This window comes from Xiphophorus couchianus, chromosome 18 (assembly GCF_001444195.1).
Source record: "Xiphophorus couchianus chromosome 18, X_couchianus-1.0, whole genome shotgun sequence".
In the NCBI taxonomy this organism is placed as follows: domain Eukaryota; kingdom Metazoa; phylum Chordata; class Actinopteri; order Cyprinodontiformes; family Poeciliidae; genus Xiphophorus; species Xiphophorus couchianus.
The window spans coordinates 12,067,315-12,079,069 of record NC_040245.1 but is presented as its reverse complement, the minus strand read 5'-3'; the positions used below and the strand labels follow the sequence as shown (position 1 = coordinate 12,079,069).

Genomic DNA, 11,755 nt, shown 5'->3' with positions numbered 1-11,755 from the left:
CCGATTACTACTGTAGATCCTCTTCCTTGTGAATGGTTTTTTAGGTGGACTATTTAATCGGTGTGAAACAGAATCTCTCAACATGACTTTATTAAAGTTCTTGTCAGCACAGAAATTAAATGTTACATTTCTTTAACCTCTGCTTGGTGATTCACAGAGGTTACACAGAGGTGATTCTGCACCACATATGTGTTTTTTTAAAGATCACAAGCAAGAAAAAAAAAGAAGTACACAGCATATGCAAAAGGCCAAACAGTTTGAATTAGGAGGGAATACATCCATCTTATTTTTTTGGTTGCTACTGGTGAATATATACATATGTTTTACAAAACAGGATAGCAATGTTATTTTATCAGATACAAAAATGAAATTATTCACATTGTTTAACTTTGTGCCCATTCTATTCAGTCTATTATTGTACTTTCCACTTTCTTCAAACTCTGCATCCACTTCTGGAGTTTCTACATTATTAGTCTGTTAAAACTAGCTGGACGTCTGCAGTGGTAACACAAACAAGCAGGACATAGGGTCAAATGCAGATGAAGAACGGGTTTCTAATAAAATGGAGAGAAACAGGCTCAAGTGATGCTGCCTAAAGAGACTCTCTTAAGTCTCTCAGAGACCTGATATGCTGTGGCAGTTATTTGTATGGTAATTTGGTTCAGAAACACATCACTCTCTGAAAAACAAAAAGAGCAAGGCAAGATATTTTTTTAGGTAAAAAGATGCAGAGGCTTTTAGAGCAAGTTAGGCACAAGTTGAACATGTCTCATGTTCATCTTTTGTAAGCAAAATTACTTTATTTTGCAAGCAGTAAATTGTAAAGGAAAAATCAGCAGAGCCCTAAATTTAAAAGCAAATTATTGAAAGTGGACAATATGGATAATCTCAGATCCCAACCTTTGGTCTAAAAAGAACAATGAGTAAAAGCTCAAACCCATCATTATGTAAATTAGCTGGTGAGTTTATTGTCCTGAAATACACTTGGTTGTATATATTTTATATTCCTGTTTTATGCTTTTCTTTATTTATATTTTAGTAAATTTAAACATATATTATTACATTCTTGTCTTAAGTTTGGAACTCAACGCATTGGTAAATTAATTTTAGACTGCTATCACAGTTTTCTGTCTCTCCACGTATGCTGCTATTTTGAGAAACATGTACAATGAAGATCTAAATATTGTGACAGGAAGGTGATTCGGTGGTGCATTGAGTGCAGTGATGTCTTTGACGTATGTGTACAGCTTTTGATGAGCTCCCATTCAGAATCAGGGTGTACTATCAGTGGATTGGATGTCAGTGCTCTACTGCATTGTGACCTGAATACATTACCATTACTTCTCTGGGATATGGCTTACTCGTTTTCTTTTTATGTTGAAGGATAAACTGACTGAGCATTAAATTTAAATGATCTATGACTGCACCCAAGTGGTCGGATAATTGTTAGCTGATATAAACAGAAAAATGGCTTAAATTTCCCTCCTGGTTTGAAGGATCCAGGCTGTATTGGTTACTAAATCATCTGTGCAGCTTAGCATGATATTATGTAATATTATTGGGTCATTGCTAAGATATTTGATTTGCAGTTACTGTGATTTTGTAGAACTTATGCTCATGTGGGGTTTTGTAGTGTGAGATAGCTGCAGTCCTAATGTGGGGGAACTTTCCAACATATCCAAAGAAAATTGTGCCAGACTGTTCTGGTGATTCCAATGTGTATGTATGCATTAGCACTAAATCCATAGGAAGCCAATGCGAAAGCATTGTTTCCTTATGGTACCATGTTTTCTTAACCAATAAATAAAAAGGTTGATATGCAATAGAGTAAATTACACTACTAGAATAACACATACTGTATGTGCATTGGGTGTTGTTTAGTAACACTATACTAAAATGGAAAAAAAAAAGACTCATTCTCTCACCCACATGCCTATGTAATTCTGATTGAAGCACAGGGATTTATTCTGTAATTTTAATGTTTCAGTTCTCTTCCAAAATATATTTTTTAACACTGGACACAATGTTTGCCACTGACCTAAGAGCTCTAACAGAAATAAAGTCAGAGGGCTGACCTTTTTTTACTTGATGCGCCGTATTAAGAAGATAGCCATTATCAAGGTATTAGTGTTGGCTTGTTTAAGAACATAGATTTCACCTCTGATTAAGTTTCAGATTCTCTTCACTATATGTCTTTATTTACTAGTTTTTTATCAAGTGAACTTCCTTGCAGTGAACTTAAAACAATGTTACACACAGTTACTGGTCTGTTCACTTGCCAGTGACCACATGGTGTTAGGGTCTGTGCTTGTAACGTCATGTGTCACGCTGCCAGGGCCAGCAGAGGTTTCAGGAGTGGATGTGACCCGCAATAAGGTTAAGGCAGAGACACCGGGCAGTAAGCCAGGATAGAGCAACATGTCGTTATTTACTGCCAAGGTTAGACACCCGCACAAATAGACACACATGATCACACACTACTATTTTACCCAAGACTGCACAGCTGGCTGAGAGCAAGCAACACAGAATCACTCCCCCACCATCACCAATCTATTGGCATATGAAACTTTTAGGCACTATGACAAGGAGTAGCATGTCATAGTTTGGGGACAAAATGCCAAAGGTTAGATACAATGACAGGCAAAGGCAGAAGCAAAATTTAAAATGGCATGGCATAGCATATCCCATAAAAATAACATAATAAACAAGACTCTGCTTAGGGATATACTTTACAGTGGTAAAACTGATTGGTTTGTCATGATAAGTTTCAGCCCTGTTGGTACGTACAATGAAATGATTTTAGCATTCGTTTCGATAGAGAAAAACACAAGGTGATAGAAAGCTTAAAGATAAACTGAGTTTTTAATTGCCATATACATATTCCACATTTCTTTAAAAATCAATAGTTTTCTTCTTTAAAGTATTTTCCTTCCTAAAAAGATGCTTCAGACAGAACAGCAAAGGGAATGTGAAAACCGTCCTACAAACTCATATCATCAAGTGTTCTTCAGAGATAAACCTCTGATGAACACATTTGAGCTAATTGAAGGCACACTCCGGTGCATTTTAAGTCCACACCTGGAGCACAATGTTCTCATGTTTGACACGACTTCAAAGAAAAACAGAAATCAGCCAAGAAATCAGGAAGGTAATTGTGGAACTACACAATTCTGGTTCATCCTTGGGAACTTGATGCCACATTCATCTGTTCAAGCAATTATGCAACTATTGTACTCCTCAGGAAGGAGGCAGGTTATGTGTCTCATAAATTAACATATTTTGGTCCAAACTGTGCAGACTGAACCCATAACAAAAGTCAAAGACTTTTTGAAGAAGCTGGCAGAAGCTGGTAAGACCATGCCACTATCTACAGTGAAACAGTGTTCTGTACCGACATGGGCAGAACACATGTCAGTACATGGAGTGTGCTGGAAAATGTTTTAGTCAGATTCAAATACTCCAGTTTCTTCTGTTAATGTAACAGAACTGCAATTGTAAATATTGCCAAAGGGTACAGTTAGGTTATACAGTTTGAATCCAGCCTGTTTTAACTACAGAGGAGAAATGGAAAATAGTCAGATTTTTGGCCTGCTGTCTTGTGTGTGGGGTGTTTGTATATTCTGCATTAAGAATGAACACAGGAGACCTGAGTGTTAGTATTTGATGACTTGAGAATGAGAATATGCTAATCAGAGAACCTGTGAAGTGAAATGCATTACAGCTTGATTTGACCATGTGTGAAGACACGGTGGGATGCTGAGCTGTGGACTAGAGAGAGTCAGTAATCTGCCCACTCAGGAATGCTCTGTAGTAATAGTTTAATGATCCTTTTTAACATTTAAATGCCAGTGTCTCTTTGATTTTTGACACAAACACACACATAATGTGTCTACACACACTCAGTATTTCTTTCTAGCTTCGCAGGGATTTTGCATTGACTTACAATTATTTTTCATTAATTTATACATCCTGATCCTGACTCCTATCTTAAACCTAACCATAACTAATTCTAAATTTAACCTAATCTCTATTTATATCTGAGTCCCAAACTGAACTGTTAAACCAAAAACAGCACTTCTCCTTATGGGGCCCAGGCTTTGAGCATGAGGTTAACAGATACTGCACCCTACCTGTTACTCTGCTGAAAGACACGTCGATGGAAATATAACAGAATATGACAAAAATATGAACTTAATTGCACCTTAAACATGCTCTTTTAGGTGAAGATTTGTAATCTACACATGTAAGCCAAGTCTGACTTGACAAACATTTTGTCTCAAATGGTATTCAAGAACATACAACAGATGGCAAATTTAGAATAATTTCTTTCATTTTGGGCATATGTCTTTTCTTCTCCAGCAGGTTTTGTCACTGTGCTAATATAGCTGTTTATAATTCGTGCATTACAACTATTATTTATATATGTCGAAAAAGAAAACAGATTTGAATTAACTGACTGTGTACTTCTTAATTTGTTTATTTCAGATATATGAAAAAAAATCTTTATTTTCTCTTCATTTGTGCAATGACTGTAGCTTTTCCATTCATTTGAATACTGACCTACTACTAGGTTTGCTGAACTAACCATTTAAACAAAAAAAAAGAGCTTCAGAAAAATTCAATCGCTAAAATAAATCATACCTCAATAACACCTGCTGACAAATATCAGGCCTGAAAGAGAGTGTGGTAAAAACACTCTTCGAGGAAGTACATGGTGCAAACTTGAGGCGACAAATTATGTTCCATCAGTGCTGTCAAACAAAATTACAGAAATGTCAGCATCACTTTTTGAACCATTTTTTTTATTTATTACCTTGAGAGAGAAGTGGAATTTTTTTCTTTTCTTTTGTCTGCTTCGTTTTTTGAAATATCAAGTACTAGTGAGCACTTTTTTTGAGTATTTTTTTTATATTAACAAATATTTACATGAACTATGAAAAGAGACAATATTAAATCAAATTTAGTTGTTTTTTTTATGCCAAGTAGGATAATCAAAATTACTTCTGTCTGCTAATTGCCAGGATAATGAAAGAGAGAACCTTTTAGACAATATTGTATAACTTTTTCTGACCTGATTGAAGGAAACCGGATAGTTACATACACTGAATAAGAAATACATACACATCTTTTCTCACTGTCTGAAGTTGAATCAGACCAAACCTTTCTGGTTTTAGGAACATTTTTAGAGGGTTTTTGGTTTTTGTTAACTTCTTCAAATTCAAAAGTTTACACACGTTTAGTTATCCAAGATAAGTTTTGAGATAAGTGTCTTTTAAATGACTTGGGTCAAACAACTTTTAACAATAACTTGCTGGAGTTCTGGCCCATTCCTCCTGCAGAACTGATGTAACTGAATTAGGTTTGTAGGCGACCTCAAAAACCAAAGAAGATTTATTCAAATGCACTTATACATATTTTACACCCCTCAGTTTGAATTAAGGCCGCCTCCTTGCACAATGTGAACTTTCCACTTTAATAAAAGCAGAGTTTGTTCTCTTCAGCCAGAGGCATGATGAGGGTCTCCTTTGTGACCAGTTGTTGGTCACATACTCTCATGTTCCACTTGTTTGCCCCTCAGCTTATCTAAAGTTAGACAGCTGTCCTCCTTCCCACACCGTTGTCTGAGTGCCACAGGCCAGAGCTGCTGTCAATTGGTCTCACATGAAGCGATCACACACAGTGTGACATCCTTTCCTAGTCCTTCAAAGTGGAACAAAACTCCAGCTATCAGTGAATTGGTACTCTCCAAACACCGTCCTCCGTTAATATAGAACTTCAATGTTAGTTTTTAAATTTGGTAGTATTTTAGTGGAAAGATTCAACTTGAATATGAACTTAATTTATTTAATTTATTCCATAAAGTGTTCTGAACAATTGTGTAAAAATGTGCAAATAGCCTATTTTTCTACTAGATATACGAGTTGAAGTTAATGAAATACATGAACTCGTTAAATACCAAATGTGTTTTTTGTAAAAAGCATAAAACCCACAGTAGTTAATTAACAATTTCCACTGATTCGTCAGCATACAAAAACATTTCCCAGTTAACAATGACCATCAGAACCATAATTATGTTACAATTTATTAGTAGCATTGCAAGTGTTGTGCCGTTCCTTTAGAGCACAGGTGTCAAACTCCAGTCCTGGAGGGTCACTGTCCTGCAACTTTTAGATGTGCCTCTGCTGTACCAGACCTGAATAGAATAATAAGGTCATTACAAGGCTCTGGAGAACTTATCTACACATGAAGGAGGTAATTAAGCCATTTCATTCCAGTGTTTTGTACCTGTGGCACATCTAAAAACTGCAGGACAGCGGCCCTTGAGGACTGGAGTTTGACACCCCTGCTTTAGAGAAACTGTTTGAAACTTGTGTCTATTTTTACTTTGTGTCAACTTCAACTGCTCTGACTGCAAATTTTATACTCATTCTGGATCATAATCCTAAATCAATTAAATATGACCCAAAACAGTTGTGGGTCATATTTAATTGACCCAGAATTAAATATGGGTACTTCCAACCCCTTTATCTTTGCTTTTATCATATAAAACATTCTACCAATAAATTAATTATATGCCTACAGTCAGGAAGACATCTGCAAAGGGGCATATATTTAGAAAATGTATGGAAAAATACAAGTCTTGAGTCAAAGTAAGTTTAAAAAATAATAAGAAGGGAATGGTAAATCTTGGTCTAATAGCATGGCGGCATTCGTTTTTACTTTTGTACGCAGTGCAATATCAGATGTCCTTTCTCTATTTTCAGTCTTTTTCTCTGTTACAATCAGCATTGTTGATCACAAGCAATGCAAGTAGATAAGAGTAAACAAATAAAACATACTAGTGATAACACAATAAACATTTATGTCATGGGAAACAAATGACTGATTCCAAGATGTTCCTATATTGGGTGGGTGATAGTCACTTCATTGTTCCAAATGTCTGGCATTAACAGCTTTTAGCCAGTAGTAAAGCTGCTAATAGCCACACAGGACAGAGAGCAACATGTTCTGACCTCCAGAGCTTTGATAAAACCAGCTGCAGCCCAAGTGGCCATGATGTGTCCCAGTTGTAAAACTCAGGACTACCACAGGCAGTAACTAATGTTTAAAAAGTCACCTTGTGCTAATTTAAAGGTACAAAGGTGGAAACAAATCTCTTCTGTAGTGAAGATTTATTTATTTATTTTTGTTCTTTTTTTAATAAGTAGAACAAGGTAAGGAAGAGGCTGATGTCTATCTTGAGTGGTATTCTAAGAGAGACAAAACTGGAAGGAAAGGTGATGGTAAGAAGTTTCTCATATTGGTTGGAAAGACTGATGTGGAGCAAGATGAAATTATGTTTTTCGAGATGTCAGACCACCTTGAACAGTGAACATGTGAAAGGTGTGCAATCTTTCATTATGACTTGATGAAATATCTGCTCTCCAGCTGTGTGGGTGACAGGTCTCAGTGTCCTTTTCAAAACAAACTCAGTTCAAGTTTTACAAGAAAGAAATATAATCCTTTGACTCTTTTAATGGTTTTAGTCATTTGTGACTTCCTTCCTTTTTTTCTTGATTATTTCGCTCTCTCGAAGATCCAGATCAAGTCTCATTATTATCAGAAAAAATGTTGGGACTTCACTGTGGTTGAAAACTTTAACTGAAAAAAAGTCATTTGACACCTAATCACAGATGTCTAACAAATTTAAAAGAGCTGTCAAAGAACCCTCCAAGGTGTGGTGACGAGAGATGTCAAGGAGCAGAAGACCTTCCACTATGCTGCATGAAAATCCAGATTTTTTAAAATATTTTAGGTTTAATCAGTAAGTCTAATCTCAGACTCATGACATTTTTTAAGCCAATGATGTAAAGATACAAAGAGAGATGTAGCTGCCTGATGTCTGTTGACAATGTCTCCTCTTATGCCTGCAGCAGTTTGAGAAGAGCACTGCTGCTTGGGGTTTGATCTTATTCCCCATCTTTTCCTTCTATCCTGTTTGCATATCAAAGCTCCAACCTGCAGAACTCACTCCCTTTCGACTCACATCCCATCCTTTATGTTGGAGATATATATTTTATCTGTAGAAAACCAGAACAGATTAACATAATGTGCTTGCAAACAGTGTAATCCATTATGTTCATAATTTACAGCATATTAATTATCTTTTCTTGTAACAGTTTAAGAAAAACAAATCAGAAGTGAAAGGTGAAATGTCAATACTGATTTGGGTTCAGCTTCAGACCCTCTATATATATTAATCCTGTTTTAGAAATTTCATATTTTGTCACTGTTGAAATTATGGTAGATGTTAATATATCTTTTTTTCAGTAGTATTTAATTCTGACATTCTCTCAAGAGTTACAGTTCTGCTCTAGTTCCTTACCTTATTGTATATAGGTTATATATTGGTATATATAAGGTACTGAATATTGACAGTCAGCAATTTTGAGCATTATTACATGGTTTCAGTTTCTTTTGAGAATCCTTGAGCACAAGTACCCTTCATGTCGAAGTTACAAATATCTTCACATTACATTATTATCACAGTTTAAAATGCTTGACGGTTTCCGCAATTATGTTTTGCTCCAGCAGTTATAATTTTTGTTATTTTTAGTTTGTAAAACACATTACTTTTTGGGGGGTGGGGGGCTTCTGCAGACATGCCAGCAGATATGAAAGATGGAGTTTGAGACATACTGCAGGGGACCTATTCCAATTTATAAACTTAATGACTGCACCACTTGTCAAGTGGTGCAGTCATGGTAACTGCTACAGCAAACAGGTTATGGATCGTGCTTGCCTCTACTTTCCGGTGTTTAATCTTCCTTCTGATCTGTTACTTAGAGTCTGAATGAAACTGTTTCTCAGCTGTCCCAAGGAATTGTTTTGGTCTTGGTTGACATCTAATCTGATAACTCAGAGTTTAAGCAGGGTAACAGCTCAACCTTTCTAAAATTCAAAGCTAATTAAAATAGCTTGATTTATTTTCCTTATTCTGAGATCTTCCTATCATAAAACTTTGTTAGTTTGAAAACCACTGTATGAGAGAACATTGTGTTCAACAGGATGTCTGCAGGAGAAATGCTTTTTGGGTAAAGTCTACAGAACAATATAAGAAGGAAACAAAGATGCCTATTGATGTGGTTAACCCATCCCAAAAATGACATTGGAAATACTTTGTTGTCATCTAGCAATCAGAATTATGACAAATTATTCATAATTTCACAAATTTGCTGAGTAGTCTTATTTACATAAATTTAAGCTCACTTTTAGGTTTACACATCCATCCATCCATCCATTTTCTAACACCCTTGTCTTTAATGGGGCCGGGAGGGGTGCTGGTGCCTATCTCCAGCTAATGTTATGGGCGAGAGGTGGGGTACACCCTGGACAAGTTGCCAGTCTGTCGCAGGGCAACACAGAGACAGACAGGACAAACAACCATGCACACACATACTCTCACCTAGGGAGAATTTAGAGAGACCAATTAACCCAGTGGTTCCCAAAGATATTCTTCTGCCCCCCGCCAGTGGTTCCCAAAGACTTTCTGGGCTCCCCTATAGATTACAATAACCCCCCCCCCCAAAAAAAAAGAAAAAAAAATCAACAGAGCACACACATCGTTCAACCAGACATAAACCTATACACATATTTTGTTTTCAAACTCCACTGAAGTTTATTTCACACTTCAGGTTGCAACAAAACACACTACAAACCATCTTTACAGTGAAACACTTTTGTGTAACTGTTTTTTTTTTTTTCGTTTTTCATTCATCCATACCCCTTTCCGTGTCCCCCCTGCAATGGCACTGCGCTACCCCTAGGGGGCGCGCCCCACACTTTGGGAATCACTGAATTAACCTAACAGTCATGTTTTTGGACTGTGGGAGGAAGCCGGAGTACCCGGAGAGAACCCACGCATGCACAGGGAGAACATGCAAACTCCATGCAGAAAGAACCTGGGCTGAGAATCGATGTAATTACGCAATTCACCCAATTCTGTTTTTCAAATCATCAAAGACTCTTTTTATTAACTATGCAGTTACAACAATATCAACATATAGAATAGTGTTTATAATGTCCTTTAGTTCAGCAAATGCTTCAAATATCCATCAGATGAGGTGTTGACACACACATTGCCTTTAAACGTCTGTCAACCCAGCAAAAGTCCCAATTCCTGCCTCATTAGTGTAGCAAGAAGTTTACAGTAAAGATGGACAAATACTTTGTCCTGACGTGGGCTCTAGGAATCAATTTCAATGAATAGGCTCGCCAATCAGCTCTCTGAGATTCAAATCTTAAAACGTAGGTCTTTACTGAGGAAAATAAAACCCTGGCCTGTAGAGCATGCCACGAGAAATATAATTTTAGTCCATTTAGCAAAAATAAAAATAACATAAATCAAAATCTAGTTGTTTTGCAAAGCTATGTAACAAAGACAAAACAAAATGATGGCTGTCATTTTATCTAAGCTGCCTGCTTAGATAAAAGACTGTGGAGGTTTTTGCATGAAAAAAATCCATTTTGCAACAATAAAATACAAAAAGGTAGTACATGTTGAAAATAAAAACAGAAAAAAACATAGTCACTATTTTCTGCTCTCTGGCAGTGCTTAAATGGGGCTTGACTACCTTTAAACACACAAAAAAATAGGTTATTTAAAAAAAGAAAACTTACCAAAACTTGTATTAGATTTTTAGTCCTTTCAAGGTCACATCACTGATTCAACACTCTTGCTGACAAAATATGGTAATTCTATAATATAGTTTTGCTCTGCAGTGCTATGCTACGTTTTGTTAATCTCAAAGCCTGTAGATCCAATGCAGAGATGAGATTCTGTGGGTTACGGATGCTCCAGGAATATACGGAGATACTGCTAATTTATGTAAACAGCTCGTGTGACAGAGCAATGCAAAAGTGCAGATGACATTTTCATATCACTCTCTGACTATTTGCATTGGAAATCCCTTGCTGTTTACCTGCAGGATATTGATAAATCTTGTAAATCAGTTAACTGACTGCTCTCACATCATGTCAAGCTTCATCAAAGGTCAAACAATAATTGCTCTTTGCCAGAGATCTTCAACATGGGGGTTGCAAACTCCTGGGGAGGTCATTGAGGAACTGCAGGGGGGTCGCAAAATATCTGAATAATTACATATTTATTTATATTTTGTTCAAAATGCAACATTATGTCTTTAAGTACACATTAACATGATAATACCACAAGAATTTAACTCCCTTTTCAGAGTTAAAAGGGGGTGAACTTCTATTGACTTAAGATATAATACAGAGTGCTTCCCGTGAGACAGTTGAATGAATCTTTTGCTCTGCTTAAAGATGGGAGTTTTGAAAAATTAACTTAGCCTGAAAATTTGAGCAAGCAAAGAATGGCCAAAATGTCCTGAGGCAAAATTTTGGATAGAGAGTGCCCATGTATCAACCTAGAAAACTGTTTCTCTGTAAATAGATTGATGGGACTTCCACAATATATTTCTTCCACCCAGCGGCTCCAGACTTTTTATTATTATTATTGCAGTCCCATGTGAATATAGATCAAGGCATACACTGACATATTTCAGGGGCACAATGCCATTAGATGATCAACCATGAATCAACATTTAGCAGTGATAGAGATTATGTGTCATCCACTCAGCTTTTAAACAAATGTCTCTTCATAATGAGAATCATCCTGTGACAATTACGCTCATGTTCCATTAAGTGTGCACTTCTTTATGTATGTCTCTAAATACAGAAGTGCACACTTCTTTAT

The 11,755-nt window shown here is 36.4% G+C and overlaps 1 protein-coding gene across 1 annotated transcript in view; it reads left to right on the top strand.

The window, feature by feature from the left end:
* lsamp (limbic system associated membrane protein) overlaps window positions 1–11,755 on the top strand; it is a 725,983-nt gene that overhangs the window by 120,747 nt on the left and 593,481 nt on the right. The window lies entirely within an intron of this gene.